The sequence below is a fragment of the Coenobita brevimanus genome, chromosome 54, assembly GCF_032717465.1.
Source record: "Coenobita brevimanus isolate Jiangsu-jjx chromosome 54, ASM3271746v2, whole genome shotgun sequence".
NCBI classification, from domain to species: Eukaryota; Metazoa; Arthropoda; class Malacostraca; order Decapoda; family Coenobitidae; genus Coenobita; species Coenobita brevimanus.
The window spans coordinates 8,098,297-8,111,094 of NC_137007.1; positions in this window are offsets into that span (position 1 = coordinate 8,098,297).

The window sequence follows — 12,798 nt, forward strand, 5'->3', positions numbered from 1 at the left end:
TTTTCTTATCTGTTACATCCCTGACTAAAGATTCTCTACTTCTCAGTACTCTGACTACTTCCTTCTCTGCCTTTTCCTTGCTTTGTTGTTCTATAATCTCTTTCAAATTTACATTTCCTTCCTCCTGAATTTTCTTCCACCCTTTATGTTGCTCCTTGATTTTCTTAATGTGCTAATCTTGCAGCCTTGATTTGGATTCATACTCATCTAGTTTACTTTGCATCCTGTCCCTTTCTTCTTCCAGCTTCTTATTCCCCCTGATGAGCTGTTTTATTTCATTTGAGTCAGATTCATTACTCACTTTTAATTCTGTGACTTTTCTTTCTTTTTCATTACTGCATGTGCAAACTTTTTCCAGTTTCTTCTGTAGAATTTTGATCTAATTTTCCTGTTCTGATGTCCATTCCTGCAACTCTCTAATTACTGCCCATACCTTTTTTTACTCCTGGATAATTCTCTCTGCTGTTTTCTCTACTCCTGCTACTCTTGTTTGGTTCAGCTTAGTACTTCCATTTCCCACATCGTCTTCAGAGAAGTCCACAAAATCCTCATCATCAGTTGTAAACAAAACACCATCCCTCTCTGCCATGATGCAACCATATGGAAACTTTCTCTTTCCACTGTATCTTGTACTCTTTATGACCAAAACTGCAGTTTTTTTTAACTACTGTCCAACTGGACCACCACTCACGCACTCTTTCACATAATCACAATAGGCTGGTCTTGTTTTCGCCGCTGATTCAGTGGTTATTTCCCCATGATCCAGGAAGAGCTCCGTCTCTGTTGGCGGCCTGTATTTACCTATTTGTATTTACCTGTTTGTAGTATACGGGAATTGAGTGATGTTCGTGTTGTCCTGTCTCCATATCAACATTTATCTAGTCTACCTTTACACAGATGAATGTTTTTCTCCTACACCTTTTCATCTAAGTCGTTCCAAATACTTATGTATTTACCCAGTATACCTAATTGTGATACATACAAAATATGCTATGCTCGTGGGTTCCCATCGCTGTATCTCAGTAAGTCAAATTTAGCTTTAAACTCTTTTAAGTTTTTAGACTGGACGATCTCTTTGTCCAGACTATTCCATAAGTCTATACTTCTGTAAGGAAAGCTATATTTCTTGATATCCTTCAAGCAGCTTGACTTTTTCAATTTCATTCCGTGTCCTCTTGTTGCTCTCTTATCCCATAAAAACAGATCTTCTCGGTCAATTTTATCTACTCCCACCATGGTCCTGAACACTGCAATCATGTCTCCCCTCTTTCTCCTTTCCTCTAAGGAAGGCAAATCCAGCTTTTCCAGCCTCTCTCTGTATGACAGATCTGCCAGACTGGGGACCATCTTGGTTGCTCTTCTTTGTATTCTCTCAATCTTGTTTATATCTTTCTTTTTGTGTGGGGACCACGCTACTGCTGCATATTCTAACCTGGGGCAGATCATGGCCAGTATCAATTTTTTCATCATCTCCTCATCTGTATAATGAAATGCTACTCTTATGTTAGTCAAGAGTTTATAAGTCTCTCTAACTATCTTGTTAATGTGCTTTTCAGGTGACAAGCTATCTTGGACCAGCACTCCCAAATCTTTCTCTTCTCTCATTTTTGTGATTAATTCATTACCCAACAAATAGTTCAGTGATGGTCTCCTGGTACTTTTACCCATTTCCAATATTTTACATTTCTTTACATTAAATTTCATTTCGCACTTCTGGCTCCAATCATGTATCCTATCCAGATCCTCCTGCAGCATTTTACAATCCTCCTCAACCTCTACCTTCCTCAAGATCTTTACATCATCAGCAAACAGACTTGCATAACTGTTCACTCCATCTACCATATCATTTACATAAATCAGGAACATTACTGGTGCCAACACCGAGCCTTGAGGGACTCCACTTGTAGCTTCCCTCCATCCAGACATCCTATCCTTTATTACTGTCCTCATTTGTCTATCTCTCAAAAAGTCTCTCATCCATTCCAGGAGTTTCCCCCTCAGTCCTCCTATATATTCTAGTTTCCACATTAGTCTCTTATGAGGTACCTTGTCAAAGGCCTTCTCTAAGTACACACAATCCACCCAACCATCTCTGTCCTGTACCATGTAAATCGCTCTTGAGTAAAAGCTCAGCAAGTTAGAAACACATGACCTTCCACTTCTGAATCCAAACTGACATTCAGGCAAAATATTCATCTCTTTTAGATATTTTATCCATCTGTCTTTCAGGATTCTCTCGCACAATTTTGCGACCATGCTGGTTAGAGACACTGGTCTATAATTCAGGGGTTCTTCCCTGTTTCCTCCCTTATAAATTGGTACCACATTTGCCCTCTTCCATTCTTGTGGCACTTTTCCCTCTTCCAGAGAACACACGATTAAATTGTGAATTTTATCTGCCAGTTGTTTCTGCATTCCTTCAGTACCCAGTTAGAAATTCCATCAGGTCCTGGGGCTTTCCTTACATCTTGGGTTTCCAGTAATTTATACACTTCCTGTACCTCCACTTTTATATCTTTTATCACCGGTACATTTCTAATCACTCCCTCCCCTTCCACAAACTCTTTTTCATTAGTGAAAACTGATTGGAAACACTTGTTCATTATTTCAGCTTGCATTGCTGCATCTTTATAGACCTCTCCTTTTACTTTCAATTTGGTGATTCCTTCCTTTTGTTTCAGTTTGCCATTTACAAATCTGTAAAACAGCTTGGGTTCATCCTTGCATTTGTCTATTATACCTTTTTCAAAATTCCTTTCTTCTTCTCTACGTAATTCTTGTGTATTCATTTCTAGTTCTTTTGTATTCTTCTTTTGTTCTGTTGTTACTTCTCTTTCTCCAGTTGTTCCATGCCTTATCTCTCTCTTTTTTTGCTATCATACACCTTCTACTAAACCACTCCTTTTTCCTGTTTTCTTTCCTTCTTACTCTTGGTACAAATTTTTCCACTCCCAAATTATAGAGGTCTAGAAAGATATCCCACTTCCTTTGTATCTCTCTTGTTTCTCTAATTTTTCTCCAGTCCACATTTTCAAAAAATTTTCTCAATCCTGTGAAATTTGCTTTCCCAAAATTATATCTTCCCTGTCTATGAAGCTCGTCTCTTGGCTCGACTTTCCCTATTATCATCTGGAACACAGTGAGCACATGATCGCTTTTTCCTATAGGACAGAAATATTTCAATGATTCTATTACATCAGGTTCTTTGGTAAACAGTAAATCCAACTTTGCTGGTGTGTCCTCACCTCGGAACCGTGTCTCTTCTCTGACCCATTGCGTCATCACATTATTCATTATTATATTTAATAATATAGTGCCCCACGAATCCTCACTGCCTCCTGAGCCCCATTCCTCCCAGTTCACCTCTTTACAGTTAAAGTCACCCACCAAAATTATATTGTTGCTTTTCTCAATTATTTTTTGTAAATAACTAGCTACATCTGACAACATCTGGTATTCGTCATCATTCCATGCTCTCGTCTTAGGGGGAACATACACTACTGCCATATCACTCTTGACATTCTCTCCAGTTTCTAATTTCATATACCGGTATATCACTTCAGCCCTGCCTTCTCCCATTTCCACAGTATCTACATTTATGTTGTTCTTCACTGCTATCAACACTTCTCCTCCCGTTTTTTCTTTTCTGTCTCTTCTCCGCAGTTTGTATTTACCATCTCCCAAATGAACATCAATATCTTCTCTTAATTTGGTCTCTACAAAGCACATGACATCAGGTTCATGTTCTCTCAAGAAATCGTTAATTTCAAGCTTTGCTGATATTAAACCATCGACATTAGTGTATATCGCCTTCAAATTAGTTTTGATGTTTTTCATACCCTCTTCTCTCCTTCTCTCTGTCAGCACCACTTCCTCAGTTTCTGATCTTTATAGCCATCCCCCTTAGTTTCCTTCGCTTCTATTTCCGTACATACCACTTCCTTACTTTCATATCCATCACTCTCCAAAAAAAAGTATTACATTCTTCCTCTGTCCTCTTATCATATTTTTCCTTTACTTGTTCCTTCAATGATTTTAACACTCCTCTTTCTTCGTCATTTAAGTCTTTTCTTGTTATAATATTTTCCATCCCTGTCTCTTTGCATAATTTCCAGGTCACTTTAAGTATGTCATTTATTACCCTTTCCTGTGTGTGTGTGTGTGTGTGTGTGTGTGTGTGTGTGTGTGTGTGTGTGTGTGTGTGTGTGCGTGCACACCAGAATGTATTCAAAAGTTGTGGACAAAATTTCACCAAAATTTCAGGAAATAGCAACTGTGTGGATGTGCAGAAGCCTACTACATTTGGTAAGGACTTGATCAAAGGCAACTGAATGGCAGCCAACATATTTTCCTTTCTTTTTTTTTAATATGGATTGGCATTTTGTGAAACAGGGTGACTGAATTCTGTAGAGTTTTGCAAATTTTCAATAAATTTGGTTTGTAGTTTGTGGTAGGTGGTGGCGACTATCATCCACTCACTTGATGTAGTGCTGCCTACTTCCTTAGCTTTTATCATTCTTTTTCTGTGCCTGCCCTCCTCTCTTCCTATTTCTCCTATCTTTCCTGTCACTTATTCCTTTTCTTTCCTTTACAGGTGGCTTTACATTGAGTGACAAGCCAAATGGTTTCCTGTAAGCCAAGAAACCATTTACAATGCTGGGTGGTAACCATATAACCAAACCACACGTGCTCCCTACGTGTCAACAAGTGGGTTGGTGGAGGGTTGGTGCCCCTCCCTGTTAAACAACTAACTCAGTGTCAAATGGCCACCCTTTATGGGATTATGGTGTCTGGCAATAGACAGATAGATAGATAGGTAGTCTGTGTTTAGCTAATAACATATTTTGGTGAGTGATTAGCATTTGGCCCCCAAATTCCTTTGTTTTGTTGTTATTATTATTATTATTATTATTATTATTATTATTATTATTGTAGTCCCCTTATGAATGTATAGATTTAATGAACTTTTTAAGCAGGAGGGATTACAGCTTTAGCTAACTTCATTTATATTCAGTGTTTTTTCTAAGGAAAAAACCATGTGATACCATTGAGACTAAGCTACAAAAAGACATGTTGAAACTGAGTTAACATCTTTGTGTATGTCGATGTAACCCATGTTAGTATTACATTACCTAGTGTAAATAACAAGCAGTACGGCATCCTGTGCAAAGTAAATACAGTGAACTCTCAACTATGCGATCCAAGGCAATATCCGGCACAGCTATCATGGCTCTATTAAAGCAATATCCGGTGATTTTATGCAACATTCGGTGCTGAAACGGGACTTAACTGTCAGTCCAGTGCAATATCCAGTGTTAAAGAGTCTCAGCTGGCTCGTAAGCGGTAACCAACCTGTGCCAGGGGAAGTCCCTAAACTCAGGAGCCATTGAAAATGCCCGCTATGCACCAGACAATCAGAATCCATCGTGAGCATGCTTTATCCGGTATGCCAAGAATACAGCCACGTTCTCATTCTTGCCCATGTGTGTCTTAGAGTCATGACGTGCCTTTGTGCTCCCACTCTTCAGACCATGCTGTCGCAAAACGCTGGTGCTTTGACTAACTCTTTGGTGTCCTGTGTTCAAGCTACTGTACTGTATTGTACTGCAAAGCCTGTCAGTGCTCATGTTCTGGTGCCCCATTGTTAATGTTAAATTACCCCTGTACTGTATTGTGTACTGTAGCTACTGTTTACGAGTTCAAACTCCTCAGTGCTGTTTCTTCCCATCGATGCCAATGCTTGGTGAATTCATACAATAGTACATCATGTACAGTACTGTATTACTGTACATTATCATTATTGTATTGTTTTTATATGCTTAGTTTTCATCTTTACTCATGGTAAAGTTCTTAGGATAGAGGGTCGAGATGGATAGAATCACAGCATCCAGCTCAAAGCCGAATGATGAGCCGGATATGCAGTATCTGGCATTTTACATTATTTGGTGGAGGACTTGGCTGAATTACAACAGATAATTGAAAGTTTACTGTTGCTAAAGATTTGCTATAAAATCTTGTATGCAGGCAGAATACGAGTTTCTTACCCTGGCTGAGATTCACAGACTACTTTGTGGTGATTTTCAGTCATGCAGTTAGGATTTGTTTTTGCAGGAAGATCAGGAAGAGAAATAGGGAGATATTACACTTAGTTTAAGGTACTGTTAACTTCCTCTTTCCAGAACCAAATTTTGGTTATGACCAGGAATTAATTGCATGTTAATTAACCCATAGGTTCCTGTCACTCATCTGAATAAACTCTTTTGGTGTTAGCTGGAATAAAATGCCACCATTGTCCTGATCATAAGAGGTAAGGCACAGTGACAGATGTATTTTATTAAGCTGAGAGGAAATTATAGGAGCTTGAGGATGTTAATTTACTTGCAGGTCCTTTTACTAAATGTTTTCAGGTAATTATTGTTCATTGTGTATCCTTCTGAGCTTGATGAAGATTTTTGTCCTCTTATAGCATTATTTCCTGTGGTTCAGTGGCTGGATTAAGACAATACAGTGGCCCTACAAACTTTCCATAGCAGTTTATTGTTACTAGCACCATATTTTTGTATTAATCAATTGTTAAAGCTCAGCATTCAAAATGGAGTGATGGCAACTTTAGGCCTAGTTAAATAGACAAAGTATAATTCCTAGTTTTAATTGTAGTTGTAGTGAGGGGTTAGTCAGATTGGTATAGTTATTGTTGGTTCAAGATCAGCCCCTCAGTTTTTTTTTTTTTTTTTTTTTTTTTTTACACGCGAGGAAGAAGGAACTAAAGGCCATGAGCCCGCAATATCAGTTCCGTCCAAGAGAAAAACAAAATACAAGAGAGAGCCAAATTCAAGATCCATTCATTTCGAGATGCCTGGACACACTGCGTTTGAAAGACTGAAGATCATAGGCAGCAGGAAATACAGACAAAGGGAGACAGGTCCAGAGTTGACCTGTTGCATAAATGAAGGACTGGGAGTAACGGTTAACTCTTGCATTAGAGAGTTGGACAGAAAAGGGATGAGAGTTTGCTGCTAGACGGGTGCTATGCGCCCGTCGCAGAGGTGGAGGAATGCATGCAGACAGTTCAGAGGAGCAGTGACCATTAAAGTAGCGATAGAAAAGAGATAAGGATCACATCCATTTCTTTTTTTATAATTATTATTGCAGATCCCCCCTGTGGCGGGGGGGACACAACCTGGCCGCACTATGGGGTGGTACTAATACTCTGCGGCCAGGTTGTGTTAGGAAGAATACTGCCACCGTATTCCCTGCGTGTCGTAAAAGGCGACTAAAAAGGGTGGGGTGAGGGGACTAGGGACCCCCTCCTCTTTTTTTTAGTTCCTAAAAAGAGACAAGCCAGAGAAAGGGATGGGGGATGGAGTTATCCCCGTACCCTGAAGATTGGGTCTATGAATGTGCATGGATGTAGTATGATTGAGGCTAAAAGGGAGGAGATTGGGAGAATGTTTGTGAGAAGAAAGTTGGATGTGTTAGCTTTGAGTGAAACGAAGATGAAAGGGAAGGGGGAATCTATGTTTGGAAGTGTGAATGGAAGATTGTCAGGTGTTGATAGAGGAAGGGCAAGAGAAGGTGTGGCCTTGTTAGTGAGTCCGGAAGTACAGCAATGTGTGATTGAATGGAAGGAGGTGTCATCGAGACTGATGTGGGTGAAAGCGAAATTTGAATGTGAGTTGTGGGTGTTTGTGAGTGCATATGGGCCTGGTAGTGAAAGGGATGAACAAGAGAGGGAGTCTTTCTGGAATAATGTTGATGAGTGTCTGCAGAGTTTTGGAGCGAATGTGAATGTGGTAATGATGGGAGATCTGAATGCTAGAGTGGGAAATGTAGCAGTTGAAGGCATAGTTAGTATGCAAGGTGTGCCTGGAAGAAATGAAAATGGGGAACGAATGATAACGATGTGTGTTGAGCGAGAGATGGTGATTGGGAATACGCTGTTTGAGAAGAAAGATATTTATAAGTATACATGGGTGAGACAGGAGGGTGGAAGGGTTGTTGATAGAGCTTTGATGGACTATGTGGTTGTGTCTAGGAATGTAATAGGAAGATTGTTGGATGTGAGAGTTCTGAGAGGGGAGGGTGGAGGTATGCCTGACCACTACCTGGTGGAGGGAAAGTTAAGAGTAGGTAAGAGATGGGTGAGAGCTAGGAGGGTTAGGTGTGGCAGGGAGGTTTTGAAAGTGAGTGAGTTGGATAAAAGAGAGAAAAAGATAGAGTATCAGGAGAAATTGAAAGATGAGTGGAACGCAGTGAAAGATCGGGAAAATGGCAGCGTGGAGGAGGAATGGCAGTTGTTTAAGAGTGCTGTGGTGGGGCATGCAGAAGAGGTGTGTGGTGTGAGACGTGTGGGTGGTGGTGTAAGAAAAGGAAGTGAATGGTGGTGCGAGGAAGTAAGTATGGCTGTGGCTGAGAAGAGACGTGCATATGAAGTGTGGCTGCAGAGGAAGGATGAGATGTCATATGAAAGGTATAAGGAAAAGAGGAATAGAGCGAGAAGGGCTGTGCGTGATGCTAAAGTGGCAGTAGATGAGAGGTGGGGTAGGCGGCTGACAGAGAATTTTCAACAAAATAAGAAAATGTTTTGGAAGGAGGTGAAACGGGTGCGAAAGGGAGGGTCTGGGAAGGAAGAACAAGTAAAAGTAGAGGATGGAAGGATGTTAATTGAGATGGATGCAGTAAGGAAGAGATGGGCAGAGTATTTTGAAAGATTGTTAAATGTAGAGGAGGAAAGGGTGGCTGAGATTGTGGCGGATGGAAGGGTGCAAGGAATAAATGTGTTGGGAGAGTTGAATGATTCTTTGATCACGAAGGAGGAAGTGGAGAAGGCAGTAAAGGAGATGAAAATAGGGAAAGCTGCAGGTATGGATGGGTGTGCTGTGGAATGCCTGAAGGGTGGTGGAGTGACTATTGTTGACTTGTTAGTAAGATTGTTGAATGTCTGCTTTGAGAAAGGTATGGTGCCAGTTGACTGGGCAAGTGCTTGTGTGGTCCCGTCGTATAAAGGCAAGGGTGATAAGTATGAATGTACTAGCTTTAGGGGTATAAGTTTGTTGAGTGTTGTAGGTAAGGTGTATGGTAGAGTGTTAATTATGAGAGTTAGAGAGGGTACAGAGGGAGTGATTGGTGATGAGCAGTGTGGCTTTAGGAGAGGGAGGGGATGCATTGATCAGGTGTTTGCTGTGAGACAAGTGTGTGAAAAGTATTTAGTGAAAGGCAAGGATGTGTTTTGGGCATTTATGGATTTAGAGAAAGTGTATGATAGAATTGATAGGGAGGCTTTGTGGACTGTTTTAAGATTGTATGGACTTGATGGTAGGTTACTAAAAGGGGTGAAAAGTTTTTATGTAAATAGTAGAGCGTGTGTAAGAGTGGGAAATGCTGTGAGTGATTGGTTTCCTGTGAGAGTGGGGCTGCGACAGGGATGTGTGATGTCGCCTTGGTTGTTTAATATTTACATGGATGGTGTTGTAAGGGAGGTGAATGCAAGAGTTTTAGGTGGTCTGAGTCTGGTAAATGTTGATGGTGGAGAGTGGAATCTGAAGCAGCTGCTGTTTGCAGATGATACTGCACTGGTGACTGATTCAGAGGAGAGATTGAGACAGTTGGTAGAGGAGTTTGGAAGGGTGTGTGAAAGGAGGAAATTGAAAGTAAATGAGAATAAGAGTAAAGTGATGAAGTGTACGAGGTTGATAGATGGTAGGGGGATGAATATAGTTTTGAATGGTGAGTTGCTTGAGGAGGTAGATTGTTTTAAATATCTAGGGTCACATGTTGCTGTGGATGGAAGAATAGATACAGAAGTGAAGTTTAGAATAAATGAAGTAGGAAAGGTGCTGGGAGGAATGAAAAAAGTGTTTAAATGTCGTTCGCTTAGAATGGATGTAAAGAGAAGGCTGTATGAGGGTGTTGTGGTACCGACTGCATTATATGGGGCTGAAACATGGAATATGGGTGTAGCAGAGAGGAAAAGTTTGAATGTAATGAAGATGAGGTGTCTGAGGAGTATGTGTGGAGTGACGCGTATGGATCGGGTGCAAAATGATGAAGTGCAAAGGAGAACTGGAGATGCTCGGGAGATGGCTGGTAGAGTTGAGCAGAGGGTGTTGCGATGGTTTGGGCATATGGAGAGAATGGATAATGAGCGATTGGTGAAAAAGATAACTAGATCTGATGTGAGAGGTGTAAGGCTGAGAGGAAGACCACGAATAGGATGGATGGACAGTGTGAAGAGAGCGCTGGATGCGAGAGGGATGTCCGTTGAGCAAGGAAGAGTGGCTGTGCGTGACAGAAATAAATGGAGAGAAATTGTGAATGAATAAGTGATGACGCAGCCCTGAGGGGATATTCTCCCGCATTTGGTCTGATCAGCTATTTCAGGTCAGGTGCGGGTAAGGGGATGAGTCTGTTATGATGTGGCAGGGGTAAACCAGTTCTGCTGTCGGGCCCTGCTGCGGATATCACTGATTGCATTGCGCAGTTGACCCTTGTGCGGTGTGGTGCGGTGAGGATCTGTCCGTTCTCCCCTTTGGGGCTAAGATGCGAATGAATGTGTTTGAATGGATGAGTAAATGGAGAGTGTGTTGTCCTGTCTCGGCTACCTCCCTTTCCTTGGGGGAAGCAGCCTAGGTATATAGATAGAGATAGAGATAGATTATTGCAGATGGAAAGAACACATTAAGGAATTGTTGAACATACAGGATGGAAGTAATGCGAGTATAAGTGGCTGGGGAATGGCTGGGAGAAGGAGGGAGGTGAGAAGACAGGAAGAAATCAGTAGGATAGAAGTTGTGGAAGCAATGAAGAAAGTCAAAATGGGGAAAACCCCAGGAATTGATGGAGTGTGTGGTGAAATGCTGAAGCATGGGGGAGAGATAGTAGTAGAATGGATGTGGAAGATGTGCAGATTGGCCTGGGAGGAAGGTAGAGTCCCGGAGGATTGGAAGTCAGGTATAATTATTCCCTTGTACAAAGGAAATGGGGAAAGAGAAGTGTGTGGTAATCATAGGGGCATTTGTCTTCTTAGTATAATAGGAAAAATGTATGGTAGGATACTTATTGACAGAGTTAGAGAAAGAACAGAGGAATTAGTTGGAGAAGAACAGGGAGGTTTTAGGAAGGGAAGAGGTTGTGTAGATCAGATATTCATTCTTAGATCTTTAGTGGAAAAGTTTCTAGAGAAGGGAAAGAAGTTGTATGCGGCTTTCATGGATTTGGAGAAAGCATATGACAGGGTGGATAGACAAGGATTGTGAAAAGTATTAAGAATATATGGAGTAGATGGAAGGTTGTTGAATTCTGTGAAGAGTATGTATGATGGTGCTAACGCTGCAGTGCATGTGGATGGTGAACTAAGTGAATTTTTCTCTCTGGAGGTTGGGTTGAAACAGGGATGTGTCATGTCTCCATGGTTGTTCAATCTGTTCATGGATGGGGTAATAAAAGAGGTACAAGGTAGGGTAGTGGATGTTGGAGTGGCCCTGGTGAGAGAGGATAGTGTTTCGAAACTCCCTGTACTGTTGTTTGCAGATGATGCTGTGTTGTTGAGTGAAGACGAAGGAGAGCTGCAAGGCTTGGTGGATGAGTTTGGGAGAGTGTGCAAGAAACAGAATCTAAAGGTGAATGTAGGGAAGAGTAAAGTGATGGTCTTTGAGAGAGGTGAAGTCAGTGAATGTACAGCGGGGTTGGATGGTGAGGAATTGGAAAATGTGAGTAAGTTTAAGTACTTGGGTGGTGTGATGAGTAAGGATGGAGGTTTGGATGGTGAAGTGCTTGAAAGGGTACAGCAGGGAAGAAAGGTTGCTGGTTCTTTGAAAGCAGTGATAAGAAACAGGGAAGTGAGCATGGAAGTGAAAAAAGTTACTAAATGACAGTATTGTGATACCAACTCTAACGTATGGAAGTGAAGCTTGGACATTGTTGGAAGGACACAAGTCAAGAGTGAGAGCAGTTGAAATGAGTTATTTAAGAGGAGCCTGTGGAGTCACATGGAGAGACAGGCTGACGAATGAGGATGTAAAGGAGCGTTGTGGTGTGGATGTGGATGTGATAGGAAGTGTTATGAGGAACACACTGAGGTGGTTTGGCCATGTGGAGAGGATGGAGGGTGAAAGACTGACGAAGAGAGTGTATGTGAGTGAGGTGGAGGGTGGAAGAGGGAGGGGGAGGCCGAGGATGAGATGGAGGGATGGGGTGGAAAGGTATATGAGAGAGGGGGGTGTGAGTTGGGAGCAGGGCAGTGAAATGGCAGGGGACAGGACAACGCGGAGGCGATTTGTTTGTGGCCACCCCAAATGGGATTGAGGCGTCTGGCAATAGATAAATGGGAGAAATGGAGTTCCCCCGAACTAAGCCCTGTATTGGACTATATAGCCCCGCTAGGGTTACAGGAGGGAGCTACCCCTCCCGGCACGGCAGCCCGGGCGAGGCTCGAACTTGCAATCCCCCGATCACAAGTCCAGCACAAGTCCAGCGCGCTACCACTGTGCTACCGCGCCCCCCGTCTGGCAATAGATAGATTATTGCCACTGGACAACTTAAAGCTTCAGTGAGATCCCTCGGTTTGAAAGAGTTGAAAATAATTACCTTTAAGCTCTTCTTTGCAGTGACCTCTTCTGTAGTTTATTCTTGCTGTAGTCAAACAATATTCAGTTTAAATGAAACCTCTTGTAATCTTGGATTTAATGGAAGAATGGATTCATTGGAATGTATGGTACAAATTTTTAATTCGTGAGTTGGGTATTGTTTACTGACAGGTTTGAGAACCAAGCCATGTACTGTTACTAGATAGTGGATGGA